Source organism: Prunus avium, chromosome 4 (genome assembly GCF_965620075.1).
Source record: "Prunus avium chromosome 4, drPruAviu1.hap1.1, whole genome shotgun sequence".
Taxonomy (NCBI): domain Eukaryota; kingdom Viridiplantae; phylum Streptophyta; class Magnoliopsida; order Rosales; family Rosaceae; genus Prunus; species Prunus avium.
The window spans coordinates 10,529,208-10,547,269 of NC_142287.1; positions in this window are offsets into that span (position 1 = coordinate 10,529,208).

Sequence of the window (18,062 nt, forward strand, 5' to 3'; positions counted from 1 at the left end):
GCGCCCTTGACGGGGTGTTTCGTAGACCCTTAGCGGGGTTAGTCTGCACTCGTAGGACTTGTCACAGGAGCATGAGTTTTGAGGATTCTGCTGTGCGTGTTGGTAGAGTCAGTCCCCAGGTTGGACGACTCATTCTCTAGCCACATGGTCAATATAAAATAAATCCATGTCCAAATAATTATAACGATAAGTAAAGGTTTGTTTTGACACGATTATGAATGCATACAACCTAAACTAATAAATCTAAAGTAAACATCACGGCAAAGAAGTAGGAATTGATGCATGGCTGAAATCTTCTTAGTTGGATCAACTTATATTGTCCTATGAGATATGCATGCTCTCATTGCATATAAATTAGTAGCTGCTTCAATATCTAGCTCAACGAAAAATAGGTAATGGAAGAAATTATATACCAAACATTGATCATATACAAGTTAAAGATTATTAAGAGGGTACTTAGTTAAACTTGAGACATTTCTAATTGTTAGACAACCAATAGGCGTACATATCAAAGACAGAACATGTGCAGCCCTAACGTACAATAAATCACTAGAAACATATATAACGAAATGAGGCTTGGAGGATTCAAACAAAGGAGCTCTAATACTATGTTAGACAACCTCAAACCAAAGTTGTAATACCATGTGTTAAACAACTGTTAGGACCAAAAAGTTATGTTCTCCAGAAATTGGCTAACAATAATTACCTAGTGAACTATGAACCTCAAAATGTGTTGATGTCTTATACATATACATACGTAGTATATATATCTTTACTTGTACGTTGACAATTATGAATGAAGTTCTAAATTGTCTAACCTAAAAATACAGACATTCAAGAATCAAATTGTCTTTCTTGCCCTCAAATGCCAAACGTCGATCACTAATGATTTCACATCAATACTTATAGTGTATTACACAAGTATTGATTTACACAACATAAAATAGATCCATGTCCAAATAATTATAACGATAAGCAAAGGTTTGTTTTATCACAATTGGGAATGCATACATCCTAAACTAATAAATCTAAAGTAAACATCACAGCAAGAAGTAGTAATTGATGTATGGCTCAAATCTTCTCAGATGGATCAACTTACGTTGTCCCATGAGATATGCATGCTCTCATTGCACATAAATTAGTTGCTGATTCAATATCTAGCTCAAAAATAAAAATAAAAAAGGTAATAGAAGAAGCTATATACCAAATATTGATCATATACAAGTTAAAGATTATCAAGAGGGTACTTAGTTAAACTTGAGACATTTCTAATTGTTAGACAACCACTAGGCCTACAAATCAGAGACGGAACATGTGCAGCCCTAAAATACAAGAAATCACTAGAAATATATATAACGGAATGGGGCTTGGAGGATTCAAACTAAGAAGCTCTAATACTATGTTAGACAACCTCAAACCAAAGTTGTAATACCATGTGTTAAACAACCGTTAGGACCAAAAAGTTATGTTCTCCAGAAATTGGCTAACAATAATTACCTAGTGAACTATGAACCTCAAAATGTGTTGATGTCTTATACATATACATGCATAGTATATATATCTCTGCTTGTAGGTTGACAATAATGAATGAAGTTCTAAACTGTCTAACCTAAAAATATAGACATTCAAGAATCAAATTGTCTTTCTTGCCTTCAAATGCCAAACGTCGATCACTAATTATTTCACATAAATACTTATAGTGTATTACATAAGTATTTATTTACACAATATAAAATAGATCCAAGTCCAAATAATTATAACGATAAGCAAATGTTTGTTTTGTCACGATTGGGATTGCATACATCCTAAACTAAAAAATCTAAAGTAAACATCGCAGCAAAGAAGTAGCAATTGATGCATGGCTCAAATCTTCTCAGTTGGATCAACTTATGTTGTCCCATGAGATATGCATGCTCTCATACCACTACTACAAAAATTGCAATAGACGACGGTAATCCACCATCGTGTATCCGGTTTTTCAACCGTCGTGAAATCGACCGACATCTTTTGATGCATATAACCACGACGGTAAATCCCCGTCGTCTATTATTTGTAAAGACAACGCTTTTACTCAAATCCGTCGTCTATTTGATGTAAAGACGACAGTTTTGTTGAAAGAACTATCTTCTATTAATGTAAAGACGACGGTTTTTTTAAAAGAACCGTTGTCTTTACATCTAATAGATGACAGTTCTTTTAACAAAACCGTCATCTTTACATCAAATAGACGACGGTGTGTTTGAAAGAACCGTCGTCTATTATATCTAAAGATGACAGTTTTAAAAAACACCGTCGTCTATTATATCTAAAGATGACAGTTTTAAAAGAAACTGTCATCTATTAACTATAAAGACGTCGACTCCATTGAAAAACCCATCGTGTATTAACTGTAAGACGTGAATTTACATTTTAGCTTTTTTTTTTGTCACCAATGGTTCTCTACAGCTATTACCCAAACCATACATATATATATACTCAAAAAATTATTTATTTCATAAAACTTGAATATTCTATAGTAATTACATAGTTTACCAATCTTAATTCCTACTAAATCCATACAAAATACCATATCCCTAGCATTATTCCTACCACATCGATAACATTAACCTAATTAGAAATCTTATCCAAATATATTAATAGATCATCTCCCACAATTTGTACTTGTTCTCTTGGAGTAGTGTTCCCAGTCATCTTGGTCAAATGGATCTTCATATCATAGGTTTTATATGATCCATAAAAAAACGGATGCAACAACATCCATTCCAATGCGAACCTGTAGAGAAAACAACAAGAATTATCCCTCAATATACTCTTGCAATCATCAAATTTTCTCTGTACAGAAACTTTGGTTTGGAAATAAATCTACATTGCATGTGTATCCAGCCTTCTCAATAGATGTCATGAGCAATTCAATACCTTCTTTGTGTTCTCCTTGTTCACCCGTTTTGATTTGTTTCCTGTGATGGTAGGGTAAAGTTCCCCATTAATCCAAAGACCATGGTTGGTCAATAAATTAACTTTCTTTGTGTGTCGAGCGTGCCACCGTTAGCAATTTTTCAATTCTAACAGACTTGAGAGTAAAAATAACATGCACCCCAAGCTATTGAATTTGAACAAACGATTGTGAATTTGGGTGAGGAAATCTCCCAAGTAAGTTCTTTTCTATGCCTTAGACTGGTAAGGACTTTATAATTTTTCACAGTATAAAACTGGTAGTTCTGGCCAGAATGATTGATAACAGAGTGAACCACTTTCAGGCAGAACTCCCCTTTACAAAGCTCAAAAAGGGAAAACTGACTATGAAAAGACAAAAAAAGGGTTGTGCTTCCATTTCTACCTGGGTAGATGCCTCTGTTCTGGGTTGGATTGGGTATGCCTGTGCTGGACTGGACTTCTAACAACTTCAACTGCTAGGCTTCAGCTGCAAATCGATGCCAAAGCTTGAGTTTGGCAGAGCTTTAATCTATCAAGCCCTGGAAGGCTTTTGGATGGGCAGAACTGGGACTTTTCCAGTCTGAAAGGGGCAGAAGTGGTTGGACTTAAGCTGGAACTGTACTGTGGTACCTGTGCTGCTTAACCAAGGCTCTCCATAAATTTGTGGAGGTTTTTCGTATTCGTGAAAACTCAAACTTTGCTTGTCTTGGCTTTACTGAACCAAATTTGTAACGAGAGAAATCTCGTTTCGCTGGTTTGTGAACTGGGATTCGAATCAGGAACAATGTTCAAACTGTTTTTGCTGGGAAAAAGCAGTATGGTTCTGCAAGCTTGTTTGTGAAGCTTTTGAAATTGAAATGTTTCAGACTCTGGGTCTGTTTGAATCTGTTTGAAGATTTTCTGAGATCAAGTGATCATCTTGAGTGTTTGTCTTTTGACTGAGTTTTGGTTGTGTTGATTGTGTGTACTCTGTTCACTCTCTCCTGTATTTATAAGAAATGCTTTTGGGAATTTTTGATTCTTTTAATATTTGGGCGGCAAACAATCTCAAAAGATCTTTTAATTAAAAAAGAAAAAGAAAAGGAGTTCTATCCATTTTCTGGTAAGTAAAACATTCAACAATCAGTTCCTGAAGTGATCATTTCCCTGTATTTTGATGGGGTGCCACACTTTTCTGTTGGAATTTTAAAAGGTTTTAAAAATTTAACCGTTTTATTTAATTAATTATTTTGGCTGTTTTATTTGATTTATTGTGGGGGTTATAAATATTTAATATTCATGTTTTATTTCTGGTTGGTGAATGCCTTAATTTTTGGTTGGTGAACTTTTATGGTTGGTGAAGGTTACTTGTTTGGATGCCTATAAAAGGCCACTCCTCCTTCACATTTGAAACACACACAGTACACCATTAGAATATCACATACCACAATCACCACCATAAACTGATTCTCTCCTTTTCTACTTTTATATATATTCTCTACTTTATATTATTATTTTGGCAATGGTTCTGTGACTTGGATACCCATATCCGTCTATGAACGTGCTCATAGCGGATCTTGAGTTTGTGTACAAGGGGTCGTATCTTGGAGTCTTGTAAACCGTCAGTACCTGCACGTAGGGAGGCTACAAAGGCTTTAGGACAGCGTCTTTGACGTGCTTCACCGTACCAAACTCACCTTCTTACTTATTATTTATTTTCCTTTTACTTACCTATTATTTTGTTTTCTTCAATTTCATTATACCTTAAAAGCTTTCCTATCTTTTTATATGTTATTTATAATATAATATTTCTTTGTGTTTGGCTTTACGGAAAAGGAAAACTATATTTTGTATATTTTTTATAACAATCTAAAGCCTTTGTATGTTAAAATCATTTTCTTTCCGTACTGCTATAGGTTCTTTGTAGTTTACAATTGTTGCAATTCAATATCTATATTTATAATATATATATATATATGTAAGCTCTGCACAGTTTAATTTTACAAAATATTTATTAAGTGTGTTTGGTAAAAGGCGTGCTGGTTTGAAAATATTGGTGTGACCGTGTGATGATTTGAATTTATTGTTTGAACAACCAAATATGTTCTCAACCTTTTGCTCAAAGACCTGTTTATCCATAAGTTTCAAAGTTCTATCAAAATGTATTGTTATCACTTTGTTGGTTAAACATAATTATTGGTTTGTATAATTTTGAGGAAAAATTATTTGTTTTGTTGCATCTTTGTCATGCTATATATATATATATATTGCACAGTTCGTTTTGTATACTTGAAACTTTGCACAGTTCATTTTGTTGTTTGGGTTTCGGCCTTTTTCAAAATTAAAAATTAAAACGCATTTGGCCGATTTATATCATATGATGCTATATACTTTGAATTATTGAAATTGTGACTCTTATGATTATGCTATTATTCCTCTAAATTTTTATTCAGACATTATTCCTCTGTATAAATTTTAGTTATATATTTAATTTGTGATTTGCAGTTGTAAGTTATTCAAAGAACACTTGTATTTTGAAATTGAGAGTTTGCCTTGATGAAATTTAAGAGCCTATTAATATATTTTCTTTAATTAATAATTTACATTACACTGACCATTCATTTGGATTGACTAATTGATATTTTGTAAAGTTCTGCAACTTATTTTATTAATATGTCTAATTAATGACCTTATTTCAATAGCGTTGGTATATTAATCATATTATTGCTGATTTTGGATATCAATTATCTTTAGTTTTTGGAAAATGGATCAAATTACGTTATGTGTGGTGTCTTTCGAGTATTTTATATAAATGTACATATATATTGCACTAACGATTGTGTTCAAGGTTCATCTTATTTATGGGAATAGAGATTTGCGTTATTTTCAATTTGGAGTTATGATGGAATCGGTATCAGGGGTCCAATATCATGTACCACAAGATAAGTTCTACCAATTAATTCTTTATCTTATGCAAGTGTGAGCATTGCTATAAATTTATGTGATTCGAAGAAATTAACTTAGTTTGAATTTTGTGAATAAGACAATACAGAAACTTATCATTTGGCACTTGTCTAGTTTTGTCAAATTTTAAATAAATTAATAATTAACCTGAAATGGAAATGGAAAATGGAAATCTATTTCATGATCTTATCTACATGGTCCCTTTGTTCTTTACAAATCAGAGTTTGTATTGTGTCTGTTTATTGTTTTACTTAATCTAGAAATGTCAATTCATGAGTATGCTTTTTCTTGATTGCATACACTTACACTTTTTCAAAAGACAAAAATACTTTTTCTTGTTGAAATTAATTTTCGAGATTTGGCCTAATGGTCACACTTGTTTTCAATTCCTACATTTATTTTGGCAATAAAGTTGCTAATAATGTTGGGTGATTATTGCCCTTAACATGGTTATGAACTTAATGAAATTTTGTGCTAATACCTTCTTTGTTTTAATTCAGAAAAAAAAAACTGCAAATTAATTTAAATTGATTTGATATTAGCATTTAATTACTTTTAACGTTGGATTTTTATACACTATCTTTATGTGGTTTAATGTATTATGAAGGAATAAAGCATTATTGGTCAACAGACAATTAAGTTTTCCTTTTATGAAGATAACTTTGATTTGAATATCAATTGTTGCATTTTCGCAAATCGGTATACTACTTACTTTGGTTTCAAATTCTTGAAGTTGTAGTTTCATTTTGAATTCAAAATCTAATATTGCGTCAATTTTAGTTTTGGCCTATTGTGTATTCAATTGTTATATTTATTATTTATTTTCATTTATAGATATTAATTTTTGTGAAAAAGGGCAGAGAGTTTATGTGACATTATTGCAAGTTTTATTGACCCTAATTATTCTTTATTTGCTGACTGTCATTGCTTTGAATTTAGGAGAAAAACATACAGTTTTTTTTGGGTAGTATAAATGCATTAGTTTAATATACCTTGGTCTAATTTGGGAGGCAATCCACTACTATTTAAAACCTTAGCTAGTTGACTGATACATAAATGTTGAGAATCAAAACTTTTATATTTGTGGAGAAATTATATTTTATGCATATGCATATATGTTTCAAAATTTCATTACTTATTTTATGTTGAGATTAATTTCCCGGATATAAAGTATTCCAATATGCTATAATTGGTTTTGGACGTTAGTTTTTTTTTTGTTCGAAAATTGGTTAATTGATATTAACTTATTTAGAAGTTTTGCATTGCACATTCAATTACGAGATAATTTTATTTACTGCAGCTTTAATTTCAAAACTTTAGTGCCGCAATTGCATATTATCAATTTTAGGACGTTTAGAGATTTATGTCTGGCAACAGTTGTTGATATTGTTGGGTGTTTATTGCATTTAACATTACTAAACATTTATGCAATTTAATTACATCTTTGTTTTAATGCCTTGGATTCTTTTTAAAGTTGCCAACGCCTATATGTTTCAATTGTGCAATCCTTCATATTAGTTACTTGAGTTAATCTTGATAAAATATATTAAGTGAACTAATGTTCTTTTGAGTGTGAAGTCTTGATAGCTGCCACATTGAGTTAATTGCCAGGAAGTGTACTTTGTGAAACCTTCTGGAGAAAACTGACATAGATGATAAATTATATCACTGTAAGCGGCATTTAATTTTGAATTTTGGTGTAAGGTTTTCAACCCGTAAATCCTCTAAAGTATTTTGGCATATCTTACGAATTTAAAATTAAATATAAATTTAGTATAATCTTCATATATTTTGCAAATTCCCTTAAATTTGTGGGGGTTGAGTTTTCCTTAACTATGTAGGTATTTGTTGTAATTTTTGTGGGTATTTCAAATACAAAATTAATATCAATTTTTTTTATATAGATTTTGAGTGGTTTTAATTACCTCTTTAAAACTAAAGTTATGTTGTATACTTATTATAAAAGTTTTGCATTCTTAATTTATTTTATTTTAAAAACAGTGTAGACAATTTGTGGAAGTTGAACTTTTCTAAATGGGAACTTTATTGCTGTAATTTTATTTGTTACTATCATTAAGCAATTTTTGCTTTTATGCTGGAAAATATTAGATTCATTTATGTAGGCTTTCCTTTTCTCTTTCCCAAAATTTTGAGTGTGTTTTCAATCTTTATGCTCTCGTGGGAAAGATTCATTACATTCATTTAGTGACATAATAATTTTATATTTCCTTGGCAAACATGTTGTGTCCGTGTGAAATTTGTTTATATTATAAAATTTTATTATGAGACTAATTTGTCTTCAATTTTGATATGAAAATGTGTGCAACTAATGATTACCTTGGTATAAAATTTTGGTAGAGACTTCTTATTGTCTTATAGGTTCCTATTGAGAATCAAGAAGATACAATTTCAACCTGGATATGCGATCATGATTTCAGCCACTTTGAGTGCACAAAAGGGAGTAAGAGTATCCTGAAATACTTAGTGTTTATAGTTAAATTTATTTAAAGAATTAATTGTTATATTGTTGTTCATAAGTGGTAGCAGGTGTACTCAAAGTTTCATGGACTTAAGAGGTACTCTTGATCATAAGATTTAATGTATGATGTTTTTTGTTATACTTAAATGTATACCAATCCGTATCTAATTTCCGATTATACTGAGGTGAAATCCACTAATCGTTTGTGTGCAAGATTGTGTATGAAATATTTCCAATAACATGCAGGTTTAGAGCGCGCTAAAACGAAGAATAAAGATATGACCTACATTATATATGCCTTGTGAAGGCTAGTCTTGATATGCATGCCTCGTGGAGGAGGCTATTAATGCAAAATGTCGAGGGGGATGTGCTTAAGCCCATAAGGGAGTCACCTAGGGAGGTAACCCAACTTCTGTGATTGGAGATCCCATGAAGGAAGTTCAATGTGGTAGAAACAATCCATATTGCGTGACTCATATAGCACTCATAAAACTATGGAGATATCCTTGAGATATTCTTCTGCTCATCCCTAAGGCAAAAGTGCTATTTTATGTGACGTCAGGAAGGGATTTATCCCTGAATGAGTTTCGAGGCGGGCAAACTCCCGCAGGGTGCAGGTCACATGTACTCTTGGAGAACTCACCTAAGTGAGAGACGTCGTGAGGCCGCGACTATGAGAATTGGGCTATTCTCTAGTAACTCTCATGAGAATCAAGATTAGCGCATGGCCATAAATAGCGCTACCCCGCATCCAAGTCTCAACTAATACTATGTGTGGGATATGTTGAAGTTTGGTCAAAGGTGCCGAGTTCAATACTGTGTACACTCAGGTTCCTCAAATGGAGACTATCATCACTAAGTGAAGGTTCAAGCCCGGAAGGCACCTACACCTATTACATAGTATTATATTGCCATATATATTATATATTTTTCACTGTTTTTTTGTCACGGTAAAATTTTAAAAACCTTGTGGGGGATTGTTGGAATTTTAAAAGGTTTTAAAAATTTAACCGTTTTATTTAATTAATTATTTTGGCTGTTTTATTTGATTTATTGTGGGGGTTATAAATATTTAATATTCATGTTTTATTTCTGGTTGGTGAATGCCTTAATTTTTGGTTGGTGAACTTTTATGGTTGGTGAAGGTTACTTGTTTGGATGCCTATAAAAGGCCACTCCTCCTTCACATTTGAAACACACACAGTACACCATTAGAATATCACATACCACAATCACCACCATAAACTGATTCTCTCCTTTTCTACTTTTATATATATTCTCTACTTTATATTATTATTTTGGCAATGGTTCTGTGACTTGGATACCCATATCCGTCTATAAACGTGCTCATAGCGGATCTTGAGTTTGTGTACAAGGGGTCGTATCTTGGAGTCTTGTAGACCGTCAGTACCTGCACGTAGGGAGGCTACAAAGGCTTTAGGACAGCGTCTTTGACGTGCTTCACCGTACCAAACTCACCTTCTTACTTATTATTTATTTTCCTTTTACTTACCTATTATTTTGTTTTCTTCAATTTCATTATACCTTAAAAGCTTTCCTATCTTTTTATATGTTATTTATAATATAATATTTCTTTGTGTTTGGCTTTACGGAAAAGGAAAACTATATTTTGTATATTTTTTATAACATTTTCTTCCTTTTCGACTGCTTTTGCAAGAATCTGAAGCTTGTGATGGTAAGTTCTCAGTTTTTGAACAACTCCCTGTTTTCCGCTTATCTGCTTTTCATAGAAACAGAGTCTGCTTATCTTTTGAAAATGGTGCCTTCTTTTGAGCAGAGAAATATCTTTGAATAAAAAAAACGGAACTTGATCTCCTGGCAGCAGTCTTTTCAGAGACGTTCTTCTTTATATCTGTCCCTGTTCATCCCCTTAATTTTAGTTGAAATTGTTGACTTTTCTTAGAACAGAGGGTCACGTGGGTCTGTCTCTTTTTCTTTTAATTAAAACCCAGTTGAGTCAAGTTTTGTTTCAAACCCAATTTGAGTTCCTTCGAGGCCCAAGTCTTTTCTTGATTTTGACTGCTTCCAAGCCTCCAGTGTTTGGGCCGAGTGCATTGCTTTAGCCTGTTTATTGGATAATGGGCTGGGCGCGTCGATGGGCTAAGGGTTTCAATTTTTCAGGCCCAAACAGGTGGCCTGAAAAATGATGTGGGCTTTTGCTTTTGAATTGGGCATGCCAAATTTAGGCCCAAACACTCCTGAATTCACACAAAAAAGGATGATTATTTAAGTAGACATATGTGAAAGGAATAACACAGAATAATAGCAATTTCAGTTAAATACTTAGATTTCATCAAACTATCGTTAAACATGAATATTGGGTACAAAAGAGTTGAAAGATGAGCCAAGACATCCTTGTAGAAACAGAGACATCTTGATAATTATACATCACTGACAAGTAGCAAATCCCTAAAAGATGAGCTAGGATTAATTTTCTAAGCTCTATGAGCTGCTCTGCTAATTCACACACACCCTTCACAAGGACATGATGAAATGATGAACAGTGTGAACATAGGTCTATATCATTTATGGATAAGGGGGAAAATGCTATATTCATCATGCAATTGTTAGTCCACTTATAGTTTTCTGCAATCACATTGTGGATGACAAGTAAAATACATACTGCACAACCCAAATATCTCGTGATGTATATGCAAGCCAATGGCAAGCATAACAATTACATTTTCCCAAGTCTATGTCAATTCCATCTATGACATCGTTGCTCCAAAGAACATGTCTCCAGACTGCACAAAACAAAAGCACAGATCAACATTAGTTTGAGGCTTGAGCCTTTGGTCAATTAATTCTCATACAAAGGGTGAAAGGCAAGTCTCGGCAAATAGCTTTTGCCTTTGGTCACCTGACAATCTGGCGTGACACAGTAACCCAAATATCCCGTGCTGTATATGCAGGCCAGTGGCGTCCAATGCTCTGTCCATTGATTCGTATTTGACCTTTTCCCATGCTACCCATATCCAAAGCTAATGGGCTATTACCTGGTGGTGCATTAAAAGTAGCCTGGAAATATCACAACTTAAAATGAATATCTTATCTTTGATGAACTCCAAAATAAAGATGGACATATAAGAGATGGGTATTGTTAGAATACTAACCTTGTACAAGGTAAGAGGTTGCTTTTGAGACATTGAGACCAATCTGCTTAGAAAGCACATGCCAACACACAAGTTATTCTCTAGTTTTCTTTGTCAAAATTTTCAGCATCTTGGCAGGGGAAGAAAGTGGAACAGGAAAGTTGAAGGGCAACAAACCTCGTAGGTCCATTTCCATCGTGACATGTCCCATGTTCCTGAATTCAGACCCTTCAATGTGGCTGGGCCTAAAACTCTTGCATTTCATGTCTCAAAGTGAAGACCAACATTCTGATTTTTATTTAACCACAGAAAAGCAAAAATGTCAATTGCCATATCAAATGCATTTAACAACCAAAATCCGATTAGAAGATGGGGGAACTAACCGGAAGACCCACTGAAATGCTAAGTAAAGCAAGCTTATTGATGCCGGATCTTAGCTTCACGTTTTGACTAAATGTTAATTTAAGATTCTCCAATGCCCTATACAGGGTTCTTGCAATATAGGTGGACCATTTTATAAAATTTAAATTCATTCAGCAGAAGAAGTAAACGAATTTACACAAAATTTCATCCTCTTTCATGTACCTAATGGCTTCTTCTCAAACACCAGGGACATCACTGGTTAACCCCTCACAGGCAGCCTCAAATGCCTCTTGCCAGAACCTGGGCAGTCTGATCCGACAGCTGTTAGTGTAAATATCCCACATGTAATTCACCACCTTCTCCCTCTCCTCCATTTGCTACACACAACAATACCCAAAATCCCCAATAACCCATCAAATTGGAGATCCAACTAAACCAACCTAGAAAACAAAAACAAGCAAAAAAAATGCATAAGAGGACTGACAAGGACATTGAGATCGTCATGAATAGGAGAGTCAAGGTCGTCGGAGAGCTGATTAAGGTTGCTAACAGGCCACCGAAGCATGAAGGTGCCGGTGAACATGGACCAACACGCGAGCAACAAAATCGCAGCCAAAGCCCAAAACTTGTACCTCCCTTTGTCGAGTACCACACTCGAATCCGAGCTCTCGCTTCTCCACGCTGGTTGTCATCGACATTGGAAGGATATTCTCATCCTTCATTACTGATTAATCATAGAGATTTTGTAGATATCGATTTTGTGGATCTGCAAAAAACTCAATCTCACAACTCCTTCGTTGATATCGATTATCTGATGATTTCGTAGGGAGATAAGTGCTCAAGATAGGTGAGAGGGAGTTTTTCAGAGAGTTTCACGAGGGTGTTTCAGAGAGTTGAGGAGGGTTTCAAGGAGGGAGAGAGAGAGAGAAGGTTTCCAAAGATACTTGGGAAATATGAAAATGTTAGATCGCGAATTCACTTAAGCGGTCTTTTACTTTTAGCATGTTTTAAAAGATGTTAGTGACAAGCGTCGTCTTTCAAAACTCAAGCTAATGATAGTGGCGTATAAAATGATATATTACGACAGTTTTGAACAAACTATCATCTTCTAAAACACGATGACGCTTTTAAGATACACCGTCGTCTATTTCGTGTCGTGGTTTAACTATTTTGTAGTAGTGAAGTAGTCACTGCTTCAATATCTAACTCAACGAAAAATAGGTAATGGAAGAAGTTATATACCAAATATTGATCATATACAAGTTAAAGATTATCAATAGGGTACTTAGTTAAACTTGAGACATTTCTAATTGTTAGACAACCATTAGGGGTACAAATCAGAGACGTAACATGTGCAGCCCTAATGTACAAGAAATCACTAGAAACATATATAACGGAATGGGGCTTGGAGGATTCAAACTAAGGAGCTCTAATACTATGTTAGACAACCTCAAACCAAAGTTGTAATACCATGTGTTAAACAACCGTTAGGACCAAAAAGTTATGTTCTCCATAAATTGGCTACCAATAATTACCTAGTGAACTATGATCCTCAAAATGTGTTGATGTCTTATACATATGCATGCATAGTATATATATCTCTACTTGTAGGTTGACAATTATGAATGAAGTTCTAAATTGTCTAACCTAAAAATACAGACATTCAAGAATCAAATTGTCTTTCTTGCCCTCAAATGCCAAACATCGATTACTAATTATTTCACACCAATACTTATAGTGTATTACATAAGTATTGATTTACACAATATAAAATAGATTCAGGTCCAAATAATTATAACGATAAGCAAAGGTTTGTTTTATCATGATTGGGAATGCATACATCCTAAACTAAAAAATCTAAAGTAAACATCACAACAAAGAAGTAGCAATTGATGCATGGTTTAAATCTTCTCAGTTGGATCAACTTATGTTGTCCCATGAGATATGCATGCTCTCATTTTACATAAATTAGTCGATGCTTCAATATCTAGCTCAACGAAAAATAGGTAATAGAAGAAGCTATATACCAAGTATTGATCATATACAAGTTAAAGATTATCAAGAGGGTACTTAGTTAAACTTGAGACATTTCTAATTGTTAGGCAACCATTAGGCGTACAAATCAGAGACGTAACATGTGCAGCCCTAACATACAAGAAATCACTAGAAACATATATAACAGAATGGGGCTTGGAGGATTCAAACTAAGGAGCTCTAATACTATGCGGAAGACTTGACTTGGCTTAGGTTTATGTATTTAATGACTTGAAGACTTTAGGGCAAGGAGACTTTTTCTAATGGAAGTAATGACTTAGATAATCAATTTGGAGGAAGAGGAAGGCTTTGAAGAATCGGAGCAAGTGATAATAAAAACTTAGAATGGAGTAAATGCACACTATTAAAATATAAATATATAAACTTATCATAAATTAAGTAGAAAATGACCGTACGAGAATAAACTGTATAAATGAAAAACTATGAGATAACAGGATTGAATCAAATTGAAAATACAAATTATTGAGAATAATTGTATACTCATAAATTAGAATTTGAAGGATTATTAAGATAACTCAGAAAATAATATAAAAATAACTCAGAAAATAATATTGATTGGAAATATTATTAACTAAGGAAGCTTTGACAAACAAAGTAAGAACTTACAGAAATCTTAGTTCAGTGAAAGCAAGCAATGCCACGCAGGACACTCACACTCCACTCTCACTCACAACTATTGTAGTTGCCTCAGGTCTACAACTCTAAGAGAACTTTGAAAACTGAAAGAAAATACAATGTTCACTAGACAAAGCTTGAAGATACAAATGACTCGGGGCTTCTATTTAAAGACTTGGCATACAAAAGAGGACAAAATAACTTTTGAATTAACTTCTACTTTAACTTAGGTGAAACTTGTTTTGTCTTTGGGTGAAGAGACTTTAACTTTCAGATGTCGGGGCATCTTTTGACTCTTGAGGCAACTTTTGCTTTAAATCTTGCTTTCGGCTACTTTAACTCTGATAGAATTGCTTTAACTTTTGCTTTTTGACTCTGCAACTTTGCTTTCGGCTGCTTTGACTGAAAGGCTTAGTGCTTAGTCTTCGTTCAGATCATAAGGGTCTTGACTGTCAGGCACATAGTCTGTCCATCTAGGCTTCAGCTTTTGACTGAAGGGTTGACTAGGAATCTAGCTCGAAGAAGACTCCGATTTTGGACTGGCATCTTCATCATCTTCATCCTGCATTTGAGAAACTTGGGCAAGGAGCTGCTCTGCTAACTCTGTTAACTCTTTTTTAGACTTTCCTTTGAGAGAGGCATTAGAACTGCTTGGGGAGGCATCATTGACTGGCTTAGCTGGCACATGGAGAGGAGGGAACTGTGCATTAACTTGGCATATTATGTTATCAGTCCTGACTTTTCCCCACCATTTAACTGCAAAATGGTGGCTTAGAACTCTTGTTTCCCAATTAACTTGGTAATTCCACCTCATGATCCAAGGAACTTTGTACTTGGCAACAAAATGAAGGAGCATAGGGAAGAACTTTTCTAACTTAGTTAACTTGTACTTCTGACTAAAGTAATTGAATGACTGTTGGAGCTCAACTGGGAAGATTTCCCAAATAGAGCCATGAATATTCCACCATTGGAGAAACCAGTAAGGGATCTGAGGCTTAAATTTGGCATCAAAATTGAGGAACCATGAATGACTGAAATCTGGGTGCTGATGATAAAAAATAGTATACCAGGCATCAATATAATCACCATAATTGTAAGTAAGGCCTAATTGGGGATCTGTCTGGAGGGGTAACTGATCATAAGGGTTTTTGCTCCACTGCTCAGGCATAAGAATATTGCGTATGTAGAGAGAATGATAAATAGTGGCATCTGTTTCCTTATCCTTGATTGGCCTAATTTCTATTGACTGGGTTTCATAGAGGATATCTCGGTAAAACTTAATTGACTTTGAAGGATGGCTTGGAAAATAATGAAGATTTGGAGGAAAGAACTTTCTGGCAATTCTAACTGGGTCAACTAATTCTTCAAGGTAAGATTCTACAACAAAAAGATGACTATGGCTTCTGGCGGCATAATTTGTCCTTTTAATTGGGCTTGGATTCTGAGAAGGAGCTGAAATAGAGGGGTTAAATATGAAAGGATCATACTAAGAAACTAAAACTGACTGATAATTAGGGCGTAAAGAAGACTGGCTCAAGGGATTAAACCTATTATTAACTGGAATTGGAGAATAACCTGGGAAGGGCACAAGTTGGGAAGATGACTCTTGCTTAATTGGCATAGGCATCAAGGTAGCTGGGAGGACTCTGGCTTGACTTGGACTTGGTTGGCTTGGATGAGCATACTGCATTTTTTGCTTATCTTTATCTTTTTCTTTGCTTGACATGGCTATGCTTGTTTGTCTTGCAGGAACTCTCTTGTAAGAAAATCAAGAATACTGTTTTCACTACCTCTCAAATATTCTATCTCAAAATCAAAAACACTCAGAATGGCCTGCCATCATGCAAAAATCTGCTTACTAGCTATATTTTTAACATCTTTTTCTAAAACATGTTTTGCTGACTTGCAATCAACTCTGACTAAAAACTTTTGATTTAATAAATCATCTTGAAATTTGCTTATGCATAATACAGTAGATAAAATTTCTTTTTTAATAGTAGTATAATTAATTTGAGATTGGCTCCAAACTCTGGAATGAAAACGAACAATTTGCTCAGGGGAATCGAGCTTAATTTTCTGCTTTAGAATACCACCATAACCTGTTTCAGAGGCTCTGTTTCAACAATTTTAAAAGCATTAGCTGAAGGAATACCTAGGCATGGAAGTGACTTGACATGAACTTTGATTTGTTTAACTATTTCTATATGACTCGGAGTCCAGGCAGGAGGATTGCTCTAGAGACGATCAAACAGGGGCTTACATAATTTTCTCAGATTTTGATAGAAATCAGAAACATAATTCAAAGATCCTAAAAATCTCTGAAGTTGGCTTTTCTCTAGAATTTGATCAGGAAATTTATCTGCAAATTGGATAACTCGATTGATTGGGCTTATTTGACTTTGACTTATATTGAAACCTAAAAACCTGACATTGACCTGGAATAACTTGATCTTCTTAGCTGAAATAACTAAACCATTAGTTTTAACTATCTGTAAAAACTTATGTAAATGCTTCCAGTGTTGCTCAATTGACTTAGAGAAGATTAGTACATCATCTATATAAACTATGGAAAAATGACTGTAATCATTAAAAATTTCGTTCATTATGTTCTGGAATTCACTAGGAGCATTTTTTAAACCAAAAGGCATAACATTCCATTCGTAATGACCGAAAGGGGTTACGAATGCAGTCTTGTATCTATCTGACTCTTTAACTTGGATTTGCCAAAAACCACTTTTCATATCAAATTTACTAAAGATTACTGCCTTTTCTAACCTATTAACTAAATCTCTTTTATTAGGAATTGGGTATCTAATCCATTCTAAAACTGAATTAAGGGGCTTATAATTGATAACTAGGCGCTCGGCTCCTCTTTCTAACTCGGCATTTTTCTGGACATAAAATGCTGGACAAGACCAGGGTGACTTCCTTTTTCTAACTATTCCTTTGTTGACTAGATCCGTGACTTCGGCTTTGCATAATTCCATTAATTCTTGGCTCATTTGAATTGGACGGGCTTTGGTTGACATATTCTTTTCACTAAATGATTTGACATAAGGTAAAGTAACTACATGTTGCTTTCGGTGCCAAAAGGCATTGGGTAAATCAGAACAAACTTCATTTTTTAATTTTTCTTCAAATTTACTAATTTGTAACTGTAGTGACTTGTCGGCTAATTGTTGTTCTACTCTTTTAAACTTAATTTCTTTTTTAAAAAAATTAACTTATTTTGTTTTACTCTGGATTAACTTGACTGACTTAGAAACTGCTGACTTTTGTAGTAACTTAAGACTATGTAACTCTGGCTTAGTTAAAAACTCAAATTTAACCTTTTCTCCTAATTGGCTTGAGGTAACTTCGTCGTATTCTACCTGAAAGGGGTAAAGTAATGAGATAAATGGTAAACCTGAAATTACTTCATCAGTAATATCCTGGATTAACACAAAAGACGTTTTAAAGCATATTTTATTTTGGCATACATGGGCGTTATGTAACAACCCAAACCTTAATTCTTATTTAACTATTAATTTAATGAAGGAAAAGACTAAACTACCATCGGA